General features: G+C 47.7%; 1 protein-coding gene across 1 annotated transcript in view; it reads right to left on the reverse strand.

Moving 5' to 3' along the window:
* RAI2 (retinoic acid induced 2) overlaps window positions 1–26,440 on the reverse strand; it is a 46,563-nt gene extending 20,123 nt beyond the window's left edge. The window contains exon 1 of the mRNA XM_076356888.1: window positions 26,350–26,440. The gene's annotated coding sequence lies outside the window, so the exon portion shown is untranslated. The remainder of the gene's footprint in view (window positions 1–26,349) is intronic.
* Between the last annotated feature and the right edge of the window lie 570 nt (window positions 26,441–27,010).

Raw genomic sequence — 27,010 nt, forward strand, 5'->3', positions numbered from 1 at the left:
GAACCGCAGCCAGCGCAGGCCTGACGCCTCAGTGGAGCAGGATGAGGTGCTCAGCACCTGCCTTGATGTGCCCCACGGTCTCTACGACAGAAAGCTCAAAAACTGTCCATCGGTCAGTAGGGTATCGGTGTGACAGAAACATTAGGTTACAGCAGCCGCATCACCGTGATCCGCAGTTAATTATTCCCCAGCTCCAAGCAGCAGCAACACAGGGAGGAAAGGGACGAGCGTGTAGTCGGTGGTTTGATCCTGTTATTGATTGGATGCTAACGGAGACTTCGGGAAATAACTAACTATAAAATATTTCCCGTGTCAAGAACAGGGAGGGTGGATGATGGATTTTCTTCAGATTACTGGGGGCAAGAAAAGCAGTGTCATAAATTCTCAAAGCCCCAAAGTTTTTATTTAGTTTTTTCAAACATGGCAGATTTTGTCCAGGTTTTTGGTGGTTTTTTTGTTGTTGTTTTTTTTCCCCCCCAGTTCCCCTAATCTATTCCTTGCTGACAGCACACCAGCTATTCACAGGATATGGTGATCTACAGCTTCAGTCCTCGGGGTTCCCGTTTGATTGCAAGAGGGCAGCTTCTGGCACTCCCAGCCCTGCTGCAGCAAAAGTCGTCTCACAGACAGCAGGGCCAGCTACAGATCATGACACCGAAGGAGTAAAAGGCTCAGGCCCCTTAGTTACAGAGGACTTATTTTATCATACTGTTTTTAGAGATTTATCACTTCCTTTACCTTCCTCCATACGCACAGTGAAGAAAATCTGTTTTAAACATGTGACAGGCATGGTTTCCATCAGAGAGTACATTTTGGGGATAAATAAAGAAAAAAGGAGTTATTTTTAAGCCAGAGACGATCACCATGCTGATGAGTGAGCGCAAGTGTCTGTACACCAGTGTTGTTCAGCGTATTGACAAGATCAGGTTGCCACGTCATTCTTCAGATGATCTGAGACCTCTGGAACCCCTTTCCTTAAAAATACAGCTATAAGAAGTAACTTAATGTCGGCTTGGGGTTTGCGCAGGTAGGCATGACCGCTTTCTCCTCAAGCACCTTGGAAGTCTGCTGCTGATCCTTACGGAAAAATGCACTTAGCCCTAATACTAGGTCCCGCAGGTTGTGAAGCCCTACATTCAACCTGGTGGGATTTTGGTGCAACAGCTTCAGAGAGCTGTATTGGATCAATGCCAGTAATGCAGATACCTTTGCAAGCAGCTCGGACACCAATCCTGCAGAGAGCAGGAACATGCCCCAAAAAACTGAAGCAAGGGGCAAAAAGAGAGGGAAGGAGGGTAGGATGCAGAACTCCTGACATCTGTATCGCAGAACTTCAAGGACCTCTGGGTTGTCTCCAGATCAAAGGACCACTTGATAGCAGTCACCAAACGCCTTCTAGCAGAACACCACCATTCATCTCATCCTTCGCACATCCTCCCAAGAGAGGCCACTATGTTGACACGCTTCATGATTTATTCCCATGACTAGCTGCAATGGAAGGAAGTGGTAGCACGTGGAAACCTGGCACTGGCAGAGAGATTGGGGGATCTAGTTCTGGGGACACACATGGTGCTGCTGTGAAAAGTGGAGATGGTGCAGGGTACAACAGACAGAGAGCTCTGTGCGTTTAAAAAAAAAAGTCAGAAAAAAAGGTACGACTGCTGTACAGAAGATGAAGAGGGGAATAAGGAGAAAAACCTAGAGCTGCTGACACAAGGGATAAGATGAACGAAGCTGCAGAGAACACCTGAAGTAGAGGGGGTGGAAAACTGAGTTTGTTAGGGAAGATACAGAAAACAGTGACCATAAAGAGCTGCTGTGCAGTACCTTAGCTTGCAAAAAAAAGACTTGTTGAGGGATGTCTACTGTCTTTCTAAAACAGTTGCCAAAGATGGATGAAAAATTCCTCTGACCACAACTGAGGAAGTGATCTATTTCCACAACTTTGAAAGCTGGAGAGGAATTGGGGTGTCTTGATCATACCACAGAAAGCCAGGTCACGCAAACAGGTGTCCTTGGGCAGACCCATACTCTCTTTTACAGACCTCCATGGGCTCCCCATGGTCTGGGTGTGAAGTTCTGATCTGGATTGAAGGCCCGAAGGAAGTGGCCGGCCAGCAGTGGAGTCCCAGAGCACCTCCACAGTATGATCTGCAAAACCGTTCTCAGCTAAAATTGCAGGAGCTGAGTTTGTGCGGAGTGAAAATATATTGAGGACAATGTTTAAGGCTCTTGAAGAAAAGTATTCTACTTTCTGTCTGCAGTCACTCCCACGTACAAATCCCCTCGCACTTTGTCTTCTGGAAGGAAAGAATATTACACTGAAGGCCTTCTTAAGCAATAACATATCTTGAGATAACTGAAAACCAACTTTAAATGCATGTTGTCATTTAGTAAGCCATTAAGAATTTCTTATCATTGCCTTGAAGCCACAAATTCCTGTGGCCTGCTTAGACCCACTCTGCGCTTCAAATTCTCCAATCAGCACAATAGTGAAGATGATTAGAAAACGTGTGTTACGCTGCAGCTAGTAAGGAGAATGTCCTTGGAGCTTTACACCACCACCAAGGAGAATGTCCCAAGCTTTACAACAAAAGGTTACTGCAATTTAACAGATGCCCTCCAATGAGAAATAAAGTAACTAAAGTAAATAAAATGGAGTCTGAAAAACAAAGAAAATATATTCTCAGGCCAAAATGTGAAAGAACCTGAAAGAGCCAAAGAAGAGTCAATACAGATTTTAAATTTTATTACTTTGATTTAATAAAATTCTTTGGATAGTGTTGCTTGCTCAGTACAACCATAGAAATTGGAATGGCAAATACTGTACTGTGATTTATGGATTGAAAGGTTGTCTGATTTCATTATGCTGGTAAATATAACAGTGCAGACACGTTCTCTTGGAAAGCTATTTCTAAATTCCTACATCAATATTCAGATAATCAAAATTGATATTTACCTGCTACAGGAACAGCATGTGTGTGTATGTCCACGTGAGCGCGCGCGCACGCACACACTTCTTATATTCTTAATATTTCTCCATCTTTCGGATGGCAGGAATACATGCTACAGGAACTGCTGCTTTATCCCAAACCAAGACCTAGGCAGTTGCAAGGTGCCTAGCCCTTCACGTAGGACATTTCTGCTAATTATACCCTCCTCCCTCACTAAAATAAATTCAAGCAGAAGTACCAACAGAGGCTCAGTTCAACCATTTGTTATTCCAGATCTACGAAGGTGTAACTTCACCTTCAGTTTACAATGACATAATTGATGGATAAATCACTGAAGCAGTAAAACATGCAGTCCAACACTTAGGTTAGCTCTGTTTACATTTTTCAGGCAGAGTAAATCATTTTTAACTAAACCTTGATTTTCACTCACGGTTTTGCAACAGAATTACAAAGCAGGGTGTTAAAGCAGACCTCAGGAACCAGAGCCCATGTGCCGCTACCTACGGCATCCACAGGGCAGGAGGCTGACAGGGAAACGAAGGATGTGAGACGGCACCAGTGAAGAAGAGAGAGGCAAAAGTGAGAAGACAACCTAGCCAGAGAGGGACGAAGATGTCCCTCTGCGAGGCGGAGCCTGGTGTCCCTGCCGACCCCCCTTGCACACCTTGCGCTATGCATCGCTCCTGGCTGTCCCCAAAAGTCCTGCCCATGTCATTCTTCCCTTCTTCCCCGTAGCACTGAGGTCAGACTTCAGGATGGCCACCTTAGAGGGCCAAGAGAGTCAAGGTCCCAGAGAAGGCATTTCACATGCTCTGCAGTGCCGGGGGAGCTGCGAGCAATGGGGACAGCCCTCCGCCACGCAGACCCACAAAGCCGGCGGGCGCTGCAGCCTGGGTGGCCAACAGCACTCTTCCATGGCACAGACTCGGTGTCGGGCTGGCCTGCAAGCCATGCCTCTGCAGCACATCCTCCACAGCCGGCTTGCACAACCAGTGTCCCCCAGCCCTTGGGGCAGCAAGCCTTCGGGGGGACGTCTGAAAAGGGTCAGGAGAGGATTATGCAGACAGCAACAGAAGCTCCAAGGACATGCACCCATCCTCTGCAGCAGGCAGAAGAGTGAGGGCATGTCTAGCCGTGATAAATAAACCAGGCCACATCCCCATTTCTGCACGCCGCTGCAGGAGCCCACAGGGTGATCCTTTGCCTTGTCCCCCTCGATCATTGTCACCAGGAACAACAACCGGCTCTTATCAGCAGAGACGTCTCTGGGAAGGAGTGACTTCAGGACACAGCGTCCTTCCCCGGTCCCTTGAACCCCCGAGACAATTTACAACGCTGTCACTCGTACATACTCCCTCCTCATCTGCACAGTTCTTGCCTCTAAATTTAACATTTTGATTTCTAAATAAATGTCCTTTAGAGCTCTTACAAGACCTTGATGATAAGCCATTTTATTGATATTCCAGTTCACTTTTCAAAACATTTGCAGATTATAGGATAAATAGTGTTTGCTTTTATCCCTTCTTCGGGGGATAACAGATTGGTAACTTACGTTACCCAGATGAAAATTTATTGGTTAGCATTGGGGAAAGCAGATCCTTTCCAAAATTAGCCTTTGACCCAGTTAGTCTTTCATAAACAAGCAATGATTTAAAAAATCCTCAGCGGATAAGACATGTTTGCAGTCCCAGCATCGACTTGCCCAAATGTTAGAAGGTATAAGGATAACAAAGCTACATCATCCATATTTCACAGCATCAAGACCAGGGATGAAAAACTATGGAAAACTTCCCTAATGAAATGTCAAAGCCAACTAACTTCACTACACCTAATCCGCAAATCTTGATGACAGTGCAGATTACCCAGCCTGCTAAACTGGCAAGCGCCCAAGGAAGCTCATCTCCCAGGGATTACACCTCCATTTAGGTTTGCCTTCCTCTGAATTATTTGGAAGGGCCCCGGAGGAAACAAGTTGCAGCTCATCTATTTCCTTCTCAGGGCTTTCAGTACACTACCCAGTCTTAAAGCATCAAGCAACAACAGCACATATACACACACACAGAGACAGAGCCCCAAATATTGACATTACTGTGCAATAGGCCAGTCACCCGCAGATACCAGGCGGAAAGCTGCTGACAGATGCTGCAATATAAACCTCCTAAGAACCTTCAGGTTTGGCGAAGAAATCCCCTGTTCTCCATCTACGCTGCCCTGACACTTGCATCTGAAACACGTTTGAAATGAGAGATTATTTTTTTCTCACACTGGCTATCTATAGAAGATCCTTTTTATAAGTCTCTGTTGTGCAGCTCCTGAATGTCAGGCCCAGCAAATCAAAACATTTTATTGTAATTTCATATTGTTTACTTTTGCGAGGCAGGATCTTGGCAGAGACGAGCGTTTCCTCCAGGGACGAGGAGGATGGGGCTGGGAGGGGGGGTAGGACAGAGGGATGGAAGGAAGCATTTTAATGCAGACTTCCTCATTGTCTGCTTTAATAGGGACTCTGGCTGAAATACAAAGGAAGAGATAGCTAAAAAGAACTTTGCTACAAATTTAGAGACACCGGAGGATGGGTGTGAGGGTGCACCAGGGCCAGCCTACGCAGGCAGCAACAACGGATTAGGGATGCGGCAGAGCAGCAGGAAAACGCCAGCAGCCCTTGCCAGCGCCCCCCTGGCCCACCCGCCGCTGCCTCCCCAGCAGGGTTGGGGAGGATCCCGGGGTCCTCTCTGGGTGGGCGCAGACCAGAGGGCTGCGGCCGAGAAGGCGCAGGGAAGGACAGCCTCCCCTCTGCTGCTCCCACCATGCTCCCACATGCCCCTGCAGAGCCAGCGTGTCCCCCACATCTGGGGACGCTCCTGGCTCCTTCCCCAGACCCTCCTCCTCCCTCCCCAGCCCCAGACTGCGGGTAGGTTGCCCTCCGAGGAGGATGGCACCGCCAGAGCATTTCTTTCCCCGTTGGGACCCTCTCGCTGCCTTCCCCCGAAAGGCCCAGCTCCTGCAGCTCTCTTGCTATGTGCCCATCGCATCTCTCCTGGGAAGGAGAAGGGGAGGGTCCTTGCACTCCGCCGGCCAGGAACCCGGGAAAGCACCAGTGATCTCACAGGCATCTATTTTTCACTGCACGTTTCCAGGGAGATTTGACTTACAAGATTCAAATGTTTGGGTGAGCAATATTTAAGCTGATGAGAGCATTTAAGAGCTCTAGGTTGGGGGGAACAAAGCATTTGTACTTTAACACGTCACATTTGCACCCCGCACATGTACGTGGTTTCACTTTGAACCAGAGGCACCCTCCCTGCCTGCTGCTGAAGCCACGGGCCTCTGAGGAGCCTGTAGGAGACTGACGATGCCAAGACAGCAGGAGAGCCAAAAGGGATTTTATTGACTTCATTTCGTCCCCAACTGTCCATATCAGGGACCCAGACATTCCTTAATCCCAGCTTCCTTGGGCTGCTTTGCATGAGACAAAAACCCGGGGCCAGACAGGCGAAAGGAGCATGATGCCGTGAAGCCATGACTTGCCCCATCTCCGGGACTGCCTGCGGTCGCAGGCAGACAGGCCGAGGCAGGCGACACCCCCCGGCTCCCGCACGCTGCCTGGCAAACCTCGGCAGAGCCCAGCTGCCGGCTCTCTGCCGGGCATAACGAATCTCCCTGTCCTTCAGCATCATCTCTCTCTCCTTCTCAACCTTTGTTTGGGTAGAGAAAGTGGTTCACAAAGACCTCTGCACAAACCCATCCCAACGACAACTGCCTTACTATGTAAAATGATTCACTGGTGTTTAAAAATCCCACAAACAAGAGCCCTCGCCGACTTTATGACCGACTTCCCACGAAGGCACCGAGGCCGGCAATCGCTAATGCTCCGTCTGGCATAGACTCCCCGCGAATATCTCTCAGCAATAACAACTGATAGCAGAGCTCGGAGCCTACACATCATCCTCCTGTTTGTACATAAATTCCCTTTAAAAGGATTTCGGCATCCTCACGCTGCTTCTTCCCAAGCGTTCAGGCTCTTAAAGCCAAGTCAGCCAGACAGAATGGTGCCATGCAACTACAAACAACACGGGACAATTTTTTATTACAATACACGGCACTATTATTTCTAAAAGCACTGACAGTAATATGCAGCATGTAAAAATACACATTCATCATAAAGAGGTTAGATACTAATTCCTGCAGCTTAATTTTTTTCTTAAGGGCAGCAGCCCATTTTTCAATTAAGGCAGGATAATATTATTAATCATAAAAAATTGCTGATGTGTAAAATTGTTTCCTTTCTAGCTAGCATTGGCTGAGAAACGTCAGAAACGCTGCCTCTGAATTAGTCTAACTTCGTAGCAGTATGGAAGCTGTATCATCCTTTTCGGCAAGGATTCGTGCCACTCCCAGCCTTGGCCGTGGGGGAAGTCACATCTCCCTGGGGAGCATGCGGAGGCAGACCCGGCTCTTGCAGGAGCAAGGCAGCTCACCCCATGTTTCCGCTGCGCCAGATGCAGGCTGGCAGCAAGAAGCCTAGGGATATAGATTCCCACAGAAGCGCAAGCACCGTCCACCGTGGGGCAAAACGGCCAGCATCACAGGGCGGCCCCATGCCAGGAGCATGTTTTAATGGTCTCTGTTGCCTGAGGATTTCCAGAGCACTTTGTTTCAGCATCCCCTGAAGAGAGAGACGGGGTTTCTGTCCCCTCCCTTGATTTTTAGGGTTAAATTTGGCACTATGGGACTCTCTGGTGAGGTCATCGGTCCTTTCTCTTTAATGTTTTTTCCCCCCTTCCTCTGCTGCTGAATGGGTTTGCCTGATTCCTGCCAAAATAACTGGGTACCTTGCCTTCAGACTGGGCCACCAAAAGTGGCATGAAGGAAAGAGAAGAATTAAAAGGACAAGCCAAACCCTATAAAACAGTAAGTTAGGAATAACAAAACCTCTCCTTGCCTTGTAGTAAACAAGGGAAACACCTGGACTGTGGCTTGGCAGGCCCTGAGAAGATGCTGCAGAGGTGCGGGCACGTAAGCATCCTCCAGAAGGATGGCAGTACTCCCTGGTACCCGGCTCCTCACCCTGCCCAAACTGGGGACCTCTTGGATCACTCCCAGTGCGAGTGCCCAGCTCTACCCCAGGCCAGACGTGTGAACGCTGCAGGCAGACAGGAGGGGAACGGCGCATGCCCTGGTCTTGCTCCCATAGGCAGCCAGACGTGCCCGCCAGGAGCCCTCCACGGGACACAGGCAGAAGCATCCAAGCGAGAAGCAAGGCTGCCCCAGGCCCCTCTGCGCCGGGGCCAGGAGACGACCCTCCGGCAGGTTTGCTCAGGATGATGGAGCAGAGGGAGGCAGCCTGGCTCCTGGCTCCACAAGTGCCTGATGTGTACTTCAGTGGCACAGATCCAGACAAAACGCCTTGTCTCCAGCCATGTGTCCAACCCTCTTCCCATCTACGGGCACTTTCCCTCCCACACATCGCTAAGTCATATATACCCTGACTTCTGTTGAGATTTTGCACTCCCCCGCTTACAGGACCTCCCACGAGCAGCTCATGGCAGTTATCTCCTTTGCAGCTCAACCTTTGCCCATCGCCTGGAAAACTTTCAGCATCACTCTCAACTTGTGTGCCCCCACCGTTTATCTCCTTCCTCCCCGGTCTCACTTCTCCCCTGTTCTGGAAACCGCATCCTCCCTATTTTTTCCCCCATAGTGACCAGTCTCCTCCCAGCTGCAGAATCCCCCTCCTGTTTTTCCCCAATACGATCAACTCCTTAACACTATTCCCAGTCATCTGTAGCCTTGTGCCATTAGTTTCCTGACATCACCGAATACTTTCTTATCTGAAGCTAGTTTTCTTTATATAGACATATATATAAAAGGCCGTCTTCCACCATCTTACTAACTGCTGACCAAGAATAAACCGCGCAAAGAGAAAAGGCCAGACATTGGGACCACCTTGGGGGATGCCCCACCCCACGGTTGTTGCCTCTTGGCAGATACTACCAAGAGGAGCACTTCACTCTGAAGTCTGCAGAGGCAAATCAAATAAACAGAAATTGTGAGTTTCAGCCAAAAAAATCCTTTCTGACAAGGGTCGCTCGTATTCATATGACTAGTCTCATTAAGATCAATGAGAACTGGAAAAAGCTGCAGGACAGAGCTTGCATGTGTCTCCTGGCTGAGATGTTCAGCTGTATTTTTCCTTGTGAAAAGGAAAACTAACCCTGTACCACCAAAGCAATAACCATAGTGGGATTACTGGTAAGCAACACACCGGATACCACTTCCAACAGTGCTGTAGTTAGTAACAACTCACTGACAGTAATTGTTACAAACAACTGAATTACCAGAAAGAGATTTTCATATTATCTATACACATATATATATAAAAATACCACTTTGTACAAATCCAAAGTATGTGAGGTTAAAGCTAATGGGCTAGCTTTGTTGAGCATCTCAAAAATCAAATTAACTGCAATCAAATTCATGGCACAACTCAGGGTTCATTTCATTACTATCAGAAAATTCAATCTCTGAAATCTTACAATATTAAGCTAAAGCAATGATCTTTCTGTTAAAGTTCTTTCTTTTTTCATTTTAAGGTGAGAAAAAGCTAGCGGGCCCGGGAAGGTGGGGGTGGGGATTCCCGATGGATACTACTGAAAGCTTGGCAAACATTCAATCAATTATTCTTATATAAGGGAAAGAAAAAAACCCCATCCTTTCAAACACATTCTAAAATACATTTTGCAGTATAAATTCTACCTCTTGCATCTATTTCTACATCATACCTTTCCTTGCAAAGATGAAGTATACACACACATGCACATATATAGGCATATACATGTTTAAATTCAAAATACAAATCCATTAGGGAGCTATTTAAATCTACTCATTGCTGCAATAACTAATCGCCTTATCTCTGTGCCTTACTTTACGTGGGAGAGTCAGAAGTTCATTGCATTAAATGCAGGCATTTTCCTTGTTTTAATGAAGCTGCCTTTTTGGTTTATTTTACAATAAGCGCTCTTTAACCTTACTGCAAGACCTAGCTGTAGAATACTCACTGCAGTTTCAGCCTCCTTTTTTATGCCTCCTCTTCAAGGTTCCCAGCTAGGTTTCTCTGCGGGAGTCAAGTGTGGTTTTAATAAGGCAGATGAGGCAGGGCTTCTCAACTGCTTTTGATAGAGGTGAGGTGGTCAGTCCTTTATTGACTTTCTGCAGTACTGCAGCTACGGACCGTACAGACAATCTTGCTTTATGAGCATGCACCAGGCAGGAAATGGGCCTGGAAATTTCCAGCCGGCGGTGTTTGATGCACTGTTTGAAAAGCTGCACTGTGTGCATATAAAGGAAATGAAGGAGAGCCTTTCTTGTTGTTGTTGTTGTTGTTGTTGTTGTTGCTGCTAACCCATCAGGCTGCAGTCGCTACACATACCTAGGAATGCCTGCTCAGGAGCCATTTTAAGAATTAACATGTCTCAGCAAAAGGAAGAAAAACAACGTCGGTTATTTTGCGCACGTGAGAGCGTGCTGCGTATCAAAGATCCTTTTATAAACGCTTGGAAAAATCACATGGGAGGGAACTAGCCGCTAAATGATTTTACTGTCCCTTTCTTATGTAAGCAGCCACAGCACATATACACTGTATACAGTGCACAGCTGCACCAATATACACGCATCCTCACAAGGGGATGTGGAAAAAAGGAAGCAATCACAGGCTGGTATCATGTACTATTAAGGTTTTATTGATGCCAGCACGGAGCAACTGCATCACTAATTAATGGATGCTCACAAGCTACACACATCCTTCCAATCAAGTGGCAATAAAACCAGGTAGCCTTCTTCACCCTCAAACATATATTACTTCGGCTATTTATCCTCCTCCCTTTTTTTCGGCCTTCTGCACACCCCCCCTTCCCTTGCCACCCCACACCTACACAAGTAAGGTATATTCCTCTGCACCGGGATCAGGGAGATGCACGCTCATGTCCCCGCTCACGAGCTTCCCACGTGAGGCGGAGCAAAGCCACCCTGAGCCAGGTTTGTAACTGCAGACAGGGTCCAAACTACGCAGACAGGAGGTTTGGAAAAACGCCCGCAGAGATGTCTCTGTATATGCAGACACGAAAATAACTTTTAAAATCGGACTCAACGTCTCTCTGTGCCTCTTCTGACTCCGTGCCGAAGGGTGATAATATCCTCCCGCCCCAGGGGAGTGCTGTGACAGCGAGAGGATCAAAGATGGCAGAAAGGTTCAGACACTTTGGTGACGGCAGCCCTACAAAAGCTAGAACTGTCTTTCAGTTACTACGAAAATGCCACACGTGCGTACCCACACCCGGGTGGTGCTGCCTGCACTGTGGATGCAAACTCCAGCTCGCACCCAGCTGCAGCAGCAGCAGCTGCAGAACTGCTCTTGTCAAGGACCGGCTGAGGAAGCCAGGCCCCACCTCCTGCAGAAGCACCGCACCTGAGTATCCAGAGCTGCATGGTATTTATCACGATTTCACGTCTTTCTGCTAATTGCAAAGCTCTTGGGGACTCTGAAAATAAAACTATACACAGGTTCAAAGCTATATACAGGTTCAAAAATCTTACAGCTATAGTGTTACTATCAGAGCATATGCCCTTATTGCACGTAAGATTTAACTATATGCTTAAATTCTACCGACTTCAGTGGGACAGAAGGATTTGCTTAACTTTCATAATGCGCTTAAGTGTCTTTTCTCAGTAGAGGTGCTTTCCTGCAAAAGAACTTTCAAGTATACTAGCCATTTGCTTTATAGTTACCTGGATAATATGTCTTGCCTTTCCAAGTACAGCACTGGGCTACTTCCACTGTAGGGTATTATTTGTTACACGTAACTGGAAGAGCAGGTAGAAATTGGGGCAGGCTGGATTTTTAGTTAGCTACTTGAAGAACATGGACAATGATGGGCAGATGATATTGCTGCACACTGCAATGTTATTTGAGTGCTCCCAAATTTTTGCCCACTAGATAAGCATCAGTGGATAGCTATAACATAGTCCTTAAAGGAAGGTGAGGAAAGGACAATAACCCATAGCACAGAACATTTCCATGCTGTTCTGCATTTATATTTAAAACGCAGCTACAGGGAACAGGCATCCTGTGAAACAACAGATGTTAGACCCTCACCACACATACACTGCTTTAATTCAGATGACCTTGCTGAATTAGGAAGCTAAATACAAGATAAATGTCCACCTTCTCTCCTGAATGCCTGCCTTGAGCAGACCTGGTTTTGCTGGTGTTTGGGGGATCTGTGTTTCCTCCCAGTTCCCCATCTGCAGTTCCCCAAAGCATGTTCTTACAGCAATTTGGCTTGTTTTTCCAAATCAGATGCTGCTTGCATCGTGAACCTCATGAATTTTCTTTGCTGATAGGAATTAGCGGCTGCTTCACTTTAACCCTCCGACTTGGCAGAAGCTGGAGACTGGCCTGGACCTGCTGCCAGTTTGTGCTCTGGGTGCACTCCCAGTAGGCAATAGATGCTCAGGGCTTCTGGAGAGTCATATGCCATACATTGATTTCATCAAAATTACATGCAAGTTTCACTCTTTAAAGCACAACTTAAAACAGTCAAACGATTAATAATTTCTTTAATTCTTAAAGTCTTTTTTCTGCATGTGTTTAAAACACTCTAAGAGAAGAAGCAGACTGGCATTGTCTTTCGGTCTTTTGCTGGTGGCAAAGCAGAGTATTCCTATCATATTCTGCAGGGGTGCTGTCAAATGCTGTTCCAGGCTATGGGCCAAAACCTACCCCCAGTCCATGTGCTCACTTCCCACTGGCATCAGTGGTATCTCCACCACGGACTGACAGTAGTAAATGGGCAGAGATGTGCTGGCTCCTCAAATAGCACGATCTATGTGCTGAATAATTCATTTTAAACTGTTGCACAGATGTCAAAATGTTATTGCTGATTTCTAGCCAGCAGAATGGGCGTTTCTTCTCCCGATACGAGTGTGTCACTGCCTGTAACACCAGAGAAGATCTGGGGGACGTCTCAGCAAGAGAGCAAAGCCCATACATGGCATGCCTGCAAACGTACAATTAAAATGCTCATTATAGGCCACCTTTCACTCTCCTTATTAGGATTCTCCTGTGGACGCACTCACCCATTGCCTCCAAAAAATTTCAGAAAAGCAGGTTAAAACATGCCACAGCTACATAGGTTTGAGTGTATGGTCTCCAACAATCACTGCAGCCCTTTGGATTTTCTGTATAGTCCCACCGAAAACCTCCAAGTACAACCAACTTCAGAGTCACGGCCAAGTTTGGATAACAAAATAAACCCAAACAAACAAAAAACCCCCCGCCTCTGTAAATGAGAATAAGTAGATCTATCCTACAGAGTTTGTCAGCCTGGCCATGGCAAGAGCCCCACGGTAGAAGTCAAAGATCTCCCTCCCCTCCAAAAGAAAGGAAGAGAAAAGGAGTTTTCCTGTATTTCCCCTTTTGCTAAGCCCGGAGCAGCCAATCTGTTCGGCTGGGCTTAGCACCAAGATCATCCAGGAGCTGAGTTACCCAGCCGGCCAGCCAGGCGGACACCAGCTGCTGATGGCCAGCAGCCACCTCCAGGAGCGAGGTGGGACTCCCGCGTACACACGGGCTTGGATGGCATCACAGGGGGTGGCCGAGCGTGGCAGGAGGGATGGATGAAAAATAGGAAAGATGCAAGAAAGCCACAGGTTTTGAACTGAGATCAGAGATCGGGGATCTCTGACACAAACCAAAAGAGTGAATGCACCCCTTGCCAGCCCAGGCGCATCTCTACTGGGGATGTGTCAGCTAAAAAGTGCGATTTTTCGTGCTCGTAGATGGGCCTTTTCATGTCAGCTGGTCTGTGTGGAAACAGACCTAGGCTTAATTGAGGTCTAATTTGTTTTAAATCCATAGGTTTCTTTTTAATAAATTAACAGTCCCCATCGCTCAGCAAAGCCGTTCCTTACCCCTGACTACTTGCTATTAGGAATGAATTTACTGTGAAATACTGCTAAAAGGTGGAAAGCAAGTGACATAATTCAAGTTTTAATTAAAAAATACATATATCACACAAAGCAAGAGCCGTAGGAGGAATCATAACCAAATAAGCAAAAAAACCCCAACCCAACCCAATGCCTACTCTCCCCAATTACCCACTTTATTCTTTTTATGCTATTTGAATTCTTGTAATTGGTTTCTCTTACTGGATGCCCTGTGCCCAGACCGTATGTTAGGTTTTCTCTCTGTGATTCCAGGAACTAGAGAACGTGTCAGCATCACTACCGTGAACATTACACACGCTCACACGTGAGGGTCCAGGAACTACAATTAACACATTAAGAAATAATAACTGCCAAGGGAGCAGCGAAAGATAAACAGCATGAAGCTGATGTAGCAAGAATTCTGCTTGGAAAAGGGCTGTCTCTTGAGTAACAGGCAAGGGAGAGAAATCGAAGAGCCGTGCAGCGCTGCCCATTTAGCGAAGAAATCCCTAAAACGAGTTGAACAACTGTTTATACACTAATGTCTTGAAATTTAATTTCACTAAAAGTATTGCTGGCTTTAAAGTAGACTTCGAAAGAATCTGAAGGCTCATGTTTACAAAGAAATAATAATTGTATTCCATTCAAAAGTTTAAACTTGATATGTTTTTTGCTATTTGAAAAATTGTCCTGAAGTGCTGTGGGTTTTGTTGTTTTCTTGTTCTGTTTTTTTAATAGAAGCCAGAAATATTTCTCTTTTTATATATTTTTATATATATATAATATATATATATATGTAAACCCTTTAAAAAAAGACTTTTTTCCTGCTTGTTGACATCAATTTTGATGATTGCCTTTTTTTGGTTTTCTTTTTTTTTTAAAAACAAAATTGAAAGAATTAAATTATTTTCAATGTTTTTCCAATTATTTTTAATGAAAAAAAATTCTTAAGATTCCAGAGTCTTTTATTTAAAGCTTCCAGTCTGAAAATGTTTTGTGCGAGTAGTCCTGCAGAAGCTGTCTAACAAAAGCCTGCCAGAGCATGCCCACCATTTGGGTATGTATTTTTGCCACTGTAACCAAAAGAAATCATGGACCACACCAGTCCTTTAGCGTACCTGTCTTGCCTTTTGCTATTGCTTTCAGTTGGACCAGCAGAAGGCCTTAGTACTTTATTTTTCACTGAGATTAGAAGCTGAAGGAACACGATGGCACAGGCGAGGCTTATGAAATGCTTTGTCTTGCGTCTCTCCCACCTTGGGGCTGCACAGCCACAGAAAACCCGACAAAAATATTGCCATTATAACCCCTTTCCCACATTCACTCAATCCCTGTGGGGGAAAGAGGAGGCAGAAGAGGCACAGACACGAGGGTAGGATTAGCAGCCGTGCTCAAGCCCACCTTTTGGGGAGAGAAGGGCGAGTCCCTCTCAAGCTGGGGTGATGCCTGCTTAAACCACGACACCATTTGAGGGCTTGGGCATAGTGTTTCTGTGACAGGCGTGATCCCCCACACTGCCCCCAAGCATCGCTCATCAGTCAACTACAACATTTCAGCAAATCACATGGCACTTTGTAAAAACATAATTGTTTTTATTTTCCAATTTTCCATGTTTTGTGTAGAGTGCTGCTGTGTTCAAGTGAAGTGAATAAAAGCATAAACAGTAAGCACCATCTGGAGAACATTCTTCCAGCACGCTGAGAAATAGCAGCCGCCCGTGCGCTACCTGCTATAAATAAATGTCATTAAAAAATGTCCAAAAAATTGTTTGTTCCTATTTGATGGAACGGCAGCCAGATAAAATTTTCCTTAACCCTGTCTTCAGGTACCTTCCATCTTCACAACAAAACAATAAAAATGTAGATGTTTGTTTCTCAGCCCTTTATGTTAATATGGGCATCACTAACAGAGTATCAACCCTACACGTTATTCTAATAACAGCAACAGAGGTTGCAACTTAAGAGCAACATGGGAACAAGACGTTCAAAATCCAAATGCTTTTTGAACTGTACCAGGTTCACAATATGGTGATATCCCTCAGCCTGACAGCAAGAGAACGGGTAAAATTATTCTTGCTCTAAACTGACAGAGTATCAGTTTGGAAGAAAAAAAAAAAAAAGTCGATAATTTCTTTTCACTCCAGCACAAAGCCGCTCCGATCTCCCTCTTCGCTGACAAAATACAGACCAAGCTGGCTGTGGGGTTGCAATGAGGCTCTGTGAAGGGTCGGCGTTTGCTGTGTTTGTTTAATCACTGTAATTAGAGCTATGCAAATAATGAAATTGTTTGCTATGGTGGCCAGGCTGGGGGGGAGGGAAAAAAAGAAATGTTTGGGTTGAGCAATTTAAGAACTATTTTTTCTTTTTTGGTAAATTGAAAAAATAAAACTGTTTTGTTTGTTCCACTCGGAGGGCAGCGAAGCCTTGAAAGAACCCATTCAGTTTGAAATGAAAAATACATTTTCACACTGAAACAAAGCGTTCGAGCATTTGACATTTTTCCCTTCTTTTTTTTGTCAGACAAACATTTTCAGCACCCAGAAAGGGATGCTAAGGAGAGCTTACTGCTTGTTGGGGGAGGGAGGAAAGGATTTGACCATCCCTTATCCCAACCTCAGACACATCTCGGGCCTTCTCGTAGGGCAGGGGTTGAGCACTGCGGCTTCCTCCCTTGAGGAAGCCACCGCCGGCCCTTGGCTTCCCCGCCGTGGTGCTCCGCTCTGGGCAGCCCCCCGGCTCGGGGAGCCCAAGGGGGATCTTCCCACTCTCCCTGCGGCGTGGGGCTGGCACACTGCCTGCCAAAGCATGCCCGGTAGGCACGGCTACAGGAACAGCAGCATTGCCTTTTCTTGGTTATCGGCTGCCCAGCCACAACTTACGCATCTAAATAACCTCACTGATACCGGGCCGGAGCCGCACCCCGCTTACACCCATGCCATTTTGAACTGGCGGCTAATGAGGTTGGTATTTGGCCCCTGATTCTGGGAAGAGACAGTTCTGATCTCAGGCAAGTTCTTGAAAAAATTAAGAACAAGAATAAAAGGACTAAACCCACAGCAATTAGGCTGCAGGCTGCAGAAGAAAAGGGCTGGCGAAGCCTCAGAGGAAATGTGACGGCGATCCCCCCGGGCACCGCAAGATGCACGCTCCTCTCTCAGAGGCAGCGCTGCCTCTGTCCCTGCGAGAGAGGGTTCGGCTGTCCGCACTGAAACGTCTTCCTTTGTCAGTGCTTCAGGGAACACTTCAGTCGGGTTTCAGGTGGGAGGGAGGTGCAGGCACGCCTCAAGGAGGAGGCTGAAACTGCCCACGGACCTGGGAAACCGGGTACCCCTGCACCGAGCGCCCAGGTCTGGATGAAGCGACCGCCTTGAATCTTCCACAGCTGTAACAATTTACAATTGTCTATTAAAAAAACACCACCACCCTAAAGTCAGAACGGCCCCTGGCACGGTGTGGCTCTTCCCAGGGTGGCACAGCCCCTGTGGTCCGCACGAGGTTGAGATGTGCTTCGTGGTACAGCACGGGGCTGAGGCAGACGGAGCCTGATGCAGGAGGCAGCCCAAACCCTCGCTGATGAACCACCAGCGGGAAGAAGGACTTGAAGAAATTTTAGGGTTTTATTCCTGTTTTTTTTAAACGCTGGATTAGTAAGTGTCATGAAACGACGGGAGCGAATCTGTCTTGTGAAACAACATCCAGAAAAACAGGCTGGGTCCCTTGAAGGAGAGAGTGGCTGTGATTCCCGAGGCACGGGGTGCATCGCCGGCCTAGCTCCCCATTATCATGTCAGGGCAAGAGTGGAAATGATGGACATAAATCAGATTCGGTCCTTCCCTCGAGCTATGCTGCGTTCTCCGAAACCAAAGTTGTGGTACACTGGTATGTTCACAGAGCAGCTCCGCTAAAGCCTGGCTTTCGGCTGGGACTGGCCACCGCTCCCACTGGAAGCAAAGGCATCATTCCCACTGTATTTTATTTTCTGTTTTCACAGGGACTCGGTGTGCCAGAAACCGTATGAATAGGGATGAGGGTACAGTCCCTTCCCTGATGAAATCATCAGCTCAAACTCAGCAAGGGCAGGAAATGATAACGTGGTTATGGTTCCCATTAGCTGTATTTTCCTAATATAAATATTTTAGCTTTTATTTACGGAGTCCACTCACACCAGTTAAATGAGATACTTTCCAAAGGGATACTTAAGCTGTCTGGAAATGAAGACGTTAGACTACTGATTTTGTTAGGATGATGATTTGCCCAGATGAATATGGTCTTCCTGGACCAGGTGTGCAGGGAAGGCAGGTGGTGGGAGCATGCCTGTCTGTCTGTCTGTCTGTGCATGCACACATGCTTGCATGCGTGTGTATGGGGGGAGGGTTGTTCTTTGTTTTGTTTTTGCCTTTGGTCAAATTCAAACAATGTGCAGTAACAAGAAGTAAATGTCATTTTCCTCCCATCCATCTTAATTTGGCATCCATTTTAAAGCTTACCTTTGACCTTTTAAAATGTTAATACACTTAAGCAGATATAAAAACCACAAAGCTCCTGGAAAAATTAATCATAGCCATATCACGATGCTAGTCTAAAAATGTAACATCAGTTGTTTTCCTCTAATTTTAAGAAACATTTGTCTGATGCAGCAGCGGTAACTATGCTACAATTAGCTATTATTTCCTTTTCAAACAAATAGCCACGTTAAATGCTATAGCAAAACCCTACCAGCATAACCAGCACAACCTACTAGGAATTTCTTCTGTTGGGTAACTGCCTAGAACCACAGAAAAGGTCCTGAAAAGGACCTTGAGAAGTCGTCTAACCCATCCCTCTGCCCCAGGCAGGACCAGCTATATCTAAACCATTCCTGACAGTAAACCTTACTTAGTCTTCCTTAAAGTAGTAGCCTTAAATAGAACAGGAAAAATTTGCACAAATCAAAATATATAATATAAATATGAAAACAATGTATATATATGTGTGCTATGTATACAAATATGAAAATATAAAGAGACAACCCTGACCTAAATGATAACTCTCCCACCTCTAACCACTTCATACCCTTTAACCAAAGAGTTCAAAACAGGAAACTCTAATAAAACCACCTCCTTCCTTTTTAAAAATAAAAAGCTGCTAGCTTGAGAACCTCAGCTCCTTGGAAATGCAGTGGCATCTCTTCTCAAGAAAAGCAGTTTCAGAAGCACTAGGTCCCAAAATATTTAGGCCTCTATGCTTCAAAGCAAAGAGCTTTTCAGTTCCACCAGAAAGCAAATAGGAAGCGAGACTGTTGACCAGCCTCTCCAGTAACCAAAGCGAATCTAAGATGTCTGGAGCCCATTTGTGATCAATGGCATCCACCTCGTCTTTTGACTTAACCATTTCAGGTGGGAGGCTGTACTAGGTCCCTCCAGGGCGGTCATTGCACAGCTCTGCAGTTACATGCTACGGATGTGGGGATCCATGGCGCACAGCCATACGCTGCTTTCACTTTCTTCTCTGTAGCATCTGATGGCATCCAGGGCTACCCCCATCAATTTAATAACCCCCTTTAGAAGGCAGAAAGCTATGGTGACAGACAGAATGTATCCTAAAAGACGAGTGATGGTTTCATGGCTAAACACAGCTGCTACCCAAGCATCCAAAAAAATCACTTAAGGACTTAAATGGCAAACCCAAACCAAAGGCAGACGCATTCCCTCAATGAGCGGGGAAATACAACTCCTTGCAACTGCTTTCTTCCACCTACCAACATTACTTCGGTTCCAGCACAAATGGAGCATGGCCAAGCAGTCTTCCGCACACTGAACACCCGCTTACGTACAATGGTGGGGGGAGACGTGAGATACCGAGCTTGGCACCACCAGCCCCATGAAAAGAACAACACCCTTTCATGTATCCTGCACGCACAACACAGCAGAGCTGTAATGCAGAGCCCAGTTTCTTCCATCATGGAAGTCTTGTGAATCCACCCTAACCATGCATAGGTCCTCCTGTAGCAAAATGGCAAGAGGTAACTCCATCCACCCCCCCGAGACCAGAGATGAATTAACAGCACGTCACGGCTACAACAGCACGGCTCTTCTGTGTGTTTGTTCTTCTAGGATATGCTTGTGCAAGTATGTGTGTGTGCGTCCGCCTGTGTGTGTGTATATATATATTTATTTATATCTACACACTACATGCTCTCTCCGGTAGAGAGTATCCTGTGCCAAAGGGACCCTTTGCTGTCACATCAGAAGACCCCCCAGGGCTGCAGACCCATGCTTCCACTGATGATCTGGGTGGAGCCCTCTGATCCAACCGCTTTGCCATGGGTCTTGGGGAAAACTCTCCCCCAAGGCCAGGCATCTTATATAGTGGGTCCAATGGGCTTGGCACCTGCAAAAACTGTCTCTGAGGACCCCAAAGACAGCTGCCCAAGACAGTAACACAGACAAGATTCTTCCAAACAAGGAATGATCCTTCTCGTTTTCTTCCCTGGGAAGTACACAACGCTTTGGGGGGGCAAAAAAAAGTACAATAACATACATTGGTACATATGTTCCTACTTCCTTCTGGCATCCCCTCAGCATCCCACAGCCTGGAGAGCAAGGCTCAGCCACGCGAGCAGTCCTCTTCCCCCACCTTTCTGCGGGACAGACCTCCTGGCCAAGAGCTGCCTCCCAATCTCCGGCCCCAGCACCAAGGCCGGAGATGAGGGCATCTATTATTCAGACAGTGATGCCTGACTGCTCGGTTAGGAAAATCCTGATTAAAAAACAACGCGTTGCCCTTCCTGTTTACTTTGCAGTGGCCTTGTGTGGATCCAGCTCTACGGCAAGCGATCCATCACCAACAACCAGAAAGATGTGTATCATACACACACAAAAATACTTCACATTTCACTTAATTTTCCATGTCTTCTATTCTCATTGCCCTTCTGCATCATCTAGTTCAACGCTCCTCGATATCTTTTCTTTAACCTAATTATTTTATATATATACATATATAAGGACCACCTAATTATTTTTTTAAACCAAAAACCCAAGGACCATTTTGTGCAGTATTGTCACATAAGCTTTCAAAGACAATCAGTTTAAAAAAAAAAATAAACACAATGAATGCACATTTCTCACTTTGCCATTCCTGACCCTATAATTTGGGTTTTTTGCTTCCATGCAACAGAATGCACATGTGCCATTGTTATACTGCCACTGGTTTATTCACCATCTTCTGATATTCATGGACTATAAGTTAAGTAACACTCCTCTAGCTAATTAGTTGATTCACTAAGCACAGATGAATAACTGATGAGCTACAAAAAGTCGCTATTGTTTGAGTCAGTCACCAAGTAACTAAATTGGCCATTCAACCAGGGAGAAGTTTTCTTCTCTGAAAGGTGACAAGTAGCTATGTAATGACTTCTATTATTTTCTCAATAAACTCAGAGAAAATAGGACATTGCAGCTAGAAAAACACAGAAAGAGAAATTAGCTGCTACTGTCATTAAGGATTCAGAGACTGAAAAAGAACAATTGGTGCAATGCAGCTGGAGAGGCTTTTTGGAGTAAAGTGATTATTCTCTGGCCATTAACGAATTATTTTTCACTGGAGTGCAAGACCTGCACTCCTCCAAATAACCTGGCTTTGCTGTGAGGAGCACGCCGTCTGCTGGGGCAGGCGAGAGCCGTTGTCCTCTTGGCCCTCCTGGTGGCCACCGCACTTCTCCCACCTCTTTGTTTCCATGCCACAATAAAAGCAGAGAAATAATTAAAAGGTTGAAGCACATGTAGATGCTGGAAGAGAGATTGCTCTTCAAAACTAGCTTGAATTTGGAGCTACAGCCTAGGATATTCAGGGGAATGCCTGCCCTCAGCGGCCCCACGGAAGCTCAGTGAGGTGTTGCATCAAACTTCCTTCACCTCTCTTGCCTCTCAGAGCTCACTCCCTATCACTGGCTCAGAGATAACAAGGTAATAAGACATTTATGCACATGGTCAGTCCTGGGGCTTGTTCTGAGATCTTTGCATAGGCCATGGGGAAAGCAGGGGGAACCCAAACCCAAGCCCAGCTTGCCCTTCAAGCCAACAGCAGCCGCCTTCCTTCTGCTACAGTGGCTGCTCTCCAGCCACTTTAAGGGTGGTGCAAGCAATACAGGGACCTGGAAGCCAGAAACCTGAAGGATGCTTTTTTCTGAGGAGGGTGAAGGGGTCAGGAGACCTGTCCCAGGCTCTTCAGTTAATTCCTGAGAACATTTAGCCCCACATCCAATGCCTCAACGAAGCATTTCCAAATGACTACATACCCTATTAACTGGCAAAATAAAAGGGTACTGGAAACAGGTCCAGCTCAGAGGGGTCCAGTCACTCACACCCAAAGCCAGCACTTGAGTGTGGGGAGGCAGCCGCCGCAGGGATCCCCCAGGCCACCCGGCCACCCACGGGACTGGCAAAATCCCACAGACGCGACTCTGTAAACGCACCCCACCCACGTTACAGCGCTGCTCTGCACGTTAGAGGATAGCATGGATAGACATGTTGGGGGGGGGGGGCAGGGGGAGGGAAAGCAGAACCAACAAGCAACATTAAATCACCCCACAGAGCCACTCCTCCACAGAGTGGCCTATTTACAGAGCTGCCCGGTGCCCTGGGAAGGATGGGCAATATTGCAAACCCAGGAATGGCAATTCCCGAGGAGAACTGAGACAGGTTAATAATGATCCTGCGCAGCTGAGGACCTCTCGCCTTTTTGAAATCTAGAGTCCGCTGGGAGAATTTAGGCCTAGGGCTTTGAACAAAAAAGAAGGAAAACTTTTTCCTCCTGAAGACAGTCTATGAAACCCAAGCAATGCTGAAAAGTGTTTTACTGTATTGTTATTCTGTAGATGCCGTTTCTGGAGGCGTGACCCAGCACAGCCTGATCTCAAAACAAGCCATTCGTGGCTAGCACTGCACATCACCAACCGACTCCTTCCGCTCAAAATAAAATTAAAAAAAAAAAAAAAAAAAAAGCAAGTACCCCCATAAATCATTCATCCATCCCAGTTTCATAACGAGAATATTTGTCAGCTCCCATTTTGCTTCCCTTTCTCCAGCTGCCTGCTCTACAAAGCCACCATTTCAGCTGCCTGTGCATACAGACCGGCGGGCACGCCGTGCCGCAACAGCTCCTGCATCCCCATCCTCCTGCCTGCGGAGAGGATGGCCACCCCTCTCCCCCAAACCCTCGCCCACACTGCCAGAGACTTTTCAGGGGATTTTTTCTTTAAATATATATATATTTTTATCAGTAGCTCTGGGGCACCCATCAGATGTACTCAGCTCCTGTAACAATCACGTGATTTATGTAGAAGTAATTGGGGTTAAACTATCTGCCACATCAAACTCCTCACATTTGGCCCCATCTCTAGGACCTAGAAACATCTGAAATAAATAAAGCCATGTGTCATTTAACAGGGTCTGGGCTTAATTAGGATCATTCTGGATTTTATGGGAGAAATCTTGTACTGCCAGCTTTATGTGGCTAGTCCATCACTTGCAAGGTTATCTGCTTTTTTTTTTCCTTTAGTACCTACATCAAAATATTTCTATTTCCACACAGTTTTTCTTTTTCTTTTTTTTTTTTTTTTTTTAAAATCCTCCAACCAGCCGGATGACAACCACTCCTTATCTTTGGCTGTCTTCCATGCTAAAATAAGAATGCCGTTGTTACGCCGAGGGAGCTGCACCCTTCCACCTCCGTTCCCTCCTGACATGCACACAGCTGGCTGCCCAGGAACGCCCGAGGTGCCATTTTCTGGCCAGTTTTCTGTGATGTTGTTGCAATTTACCCTCTAGCTATGATTTGTATTTCTAAATCACACCGGGCCTCTCTCGTGCCACGGATTTTACAAACCTCAAGTGACAGACGGTCTCTGTCCTGAAGAGCTGGTGATACTCAGCCCATCTTCCCTGCCTTGATGTAGGCTAGCCGACACGAGGGCGAGCATGCAAGCCAAACACCGCTCGAGCGATGCCAGGCGATTTGATTAGCAGCAGAGAATGACTGGATTAGAAGAGGCATAGGATTAGAGACTGATGAATCGCTATGAGGCTGCTACATCTGTATTATTGGCTCCAGCAGCAGCATTTGAATGTCAAACTGTATCCCCTCGGAGCAGCTAGGTACCAGCTATCGCGGGCTTCAGACTGCTGTGCGCAAGGCAGCTGGGGAAGGGAAAGGGTTTGAGTTAGGGTCTGAACTGACAGCCCGGTATAGGCAAGCCCTTGGCGGGTCACGGGCAAAGGTGAGGAGAGGGGAGGCAGGGAAACATTAAATGATTTGCCCAAAGCTACCCCGGTAATTTGTGGCACAGGCAGAAACGGGAGCCAGATTTTCTAAAAACTTAGTTCCTCACGCAGGAGATGAGCCAGCTGCCTTTGTTACATGCAAATGCATTTTTTCCCTGTAATTCACACCGCTGCAGGCTCTGTACAGCGAACGCCAGCGAACACCAGCTTCCCAAAGTTGTAGCGTGTTCAGCGCGACCTGCTCATTGCACACATCACGCCTGCTACACGACTGGCTCTGTCCTCGAGCCCACGCTTGCAATGCAACCCACAAGCGTTGCAAAAGCTTATCACTTGCATTTTCGGTAGGAACCGATCAGGACCCTGCAAAACCCATCACTGGGGTGATTCCCGGTCTGACCCAGATAGCTCTGGCTACTGGAGCGCCTCCAGAATTTAACGTACACATGGAAATTCAGCATCACTCTCCAGTTAATTTGAGCAGTTATCCCCTCTTCAAATTTGGCTTCAATCATCTCTCAAGGTGAAAGAGATTTCAGCGTCTCCACGAGAATCCCATTGGAGCTTATCACAGAAATGCTACAAAATTCATCAGAGACGCCAAGGACGAAATAGTGAGGGTGCATTAATTGAACAGGCTGCGCTAGCAGCGCTGGGCAGGAAAACGTGCAGGCTGTCGGCAGCCTGCTGGACTAAGTCCTCACTGTAGTTACAGCTGATTAACCAGGGCCACTCACAGAGTCGTGAAAAGGAAGGAGAGGCTTCTCCAAATTTACATATAACAACAACAAAAAAAAAAAAGGAAGTGTGCCGATTTTTCATCCTATACTACTGTTATGCCTGAAATATTCCTATCAATCAGTAGCATACTTGTGAGGAAATCTTTACTTTAAATGTTGTCAATTTGCTAGTGATAAATGACATGAAAGGTTACTTAGAAAAAATATTTCCTCATCAAGTTTAAACGGAAAATACCTGAAGAATTTATGGGCAACCAGATACCCTTTCCTCTTTAACAACACATCCCCATTAGACAATACATATATTTTGAATCCTGCATTTTAAGCATTATTTCAAAAAAAAGACATCTGATGGAGAACGGCATGCGAGAAAACTACCATCAACAACAGCGACTACATCAAAGCCAAACCAACCTCTTAAAAAAGAGGGAAAAAAAATGAGGCAAGGCGAATAACTAATCGCCCTGCAACTCCCGCCCAGGGCGCTTGCACCCTGCAGCATCTCCCCTGAGGGATGCAGAACTTCTGGAGCACGACAGTTCACCGGGGCACCCACCGCCACCCACGCCCGACGCGCAGCGACGCCGGCGCCCCACGCCCCGCGACAGCCCCATCCAGAAAAAGCCATTAAGGGGGATGCAGGTGACAGTTCATCCTCCCGGCAGCCGTCGCCGAGAAGCCGGGCGACAGCGGGAGGAATTTCTGCCCCAACTTCGGAAGGGTAAATCCTCCTCCTCCTCCTCCTCCTCCTCCTCCTCCTCCTCCTCCTCCTCCTCGCTTGTGACCGGCTGCGAGAGGGACCCCAAATCATCCCGCTACCGCCCATCTTGAAGCACACCCTACATTTTCAATCTCCTTCTTCCAGAGCGCGGACCCGGGCGCTTAAAGCCGCTGTCATCCGCCGTGTTTTGTTTCCCGTGGGGCAGCACCCACGAGCCGTGGGGGGGCGATGCCTCGCCTCGGCACGCGCCGCTCCTCCCCGCGCACCCCCGGGCGTGATTTTGGAGAAGTTGCGCAGGCAGGAGGAGGAGGAGGAGGAGGAGGAGGAGGAGGAAGAAGGGCGGGGGGTGGCTCTGCCCGTGTGGTCACGGTCTCGCCCCGTCCCTCTCCCCGCCTCGGTCCTCCGCGCCCCCCCACCGCCGCAGCCCCACTGCCGGGACAACCCGCACAAAGCCGCCGCCGCCGCCGCCGGGGTCTCGCTGCGCCCGCTCGGCGCCACGAGAAACAATAGTCACGGGCCGAAGCGGGGGCCGCGGAACCGCCGCCGCCCTCCCCACGGTACCGCAGAGCGCGGCCGCGGGTGGGAAGGCTGGGGGGGGGGGGAGGATTCCCGCAAAACGCCGCCGCCCCGGCCAACCTGTCACCGCTCCGCCCGCCCGGGGTTGTCGGCGCGCGGCCGCCCCGCGGCACCTACCTCCGTTGGAGGGTGCGGCAGCCCCTAGCTGGGCTCCATGGGGGCCGCAGCCGCCGCCCGCCTCTGTCAACCCCGGCCGCCGCCGCCGGGGACGCGCCGCCCTGCCCTGCCCGGTACCGCGTCCCGCTCCCCCCAGCGCCGGGCGGGGCGGGGCGGGGCGAGAGGCGGTGGGCGGGGCTGTCCCATCCTGGACCCCGCCCACGACCGCTCGCTCCGCCCTCCCGCCGGCGCCCCCCCCCCGCGCCCCCCCCCCGAGCCGAATACTCCGCGGGGGCGCGGGGGGGGGGGGGGGGGCGAGGGGGACGCGCCGGCGAGGGATGCGTGGGGCAGGGACCACTGAGGGTCCCAGGTAGCCGCCGCAGCCTTTTCGGGAACAACCCCGACGGCCGGGAGGATGCTGCAGCAGGCAGCGCCATCCTTTTTAATAAATCTCGTGGGTTTTTTGCTCCCTGCTTGCTTGAAGTTTTGACCTTGTCTCCTCTGCCACTATCTCAGATTGACCACGTTTCTAATTTCCTTTTTTTTTTATTTCCCCCCCTTTCCCCTCTTTTTAAATTTTTTTCCCTGTCTTCCACCCTTGATCTCCCTTGTCCCTGTTTTCCCGTAAGACTCTGAATATCCCAAGCCCCTTGACTGCCGACTCTGGGCTTTAAAATGGTTT

This window comes from Aptenodytes patagonicus, chromosome 1 (genome assembly GCF_965638725.1).
Source record: "Aptenodytes patagonicus chromosome 1, bAptPat1.pri.cur, whole genome shotgun sequence".
NCBI lineage: Eukaryota > Metazoa > Chordata > Aves > Sphenisciformes > Spheniscidae > Aptenodytes > Aptenodytes patagonicus.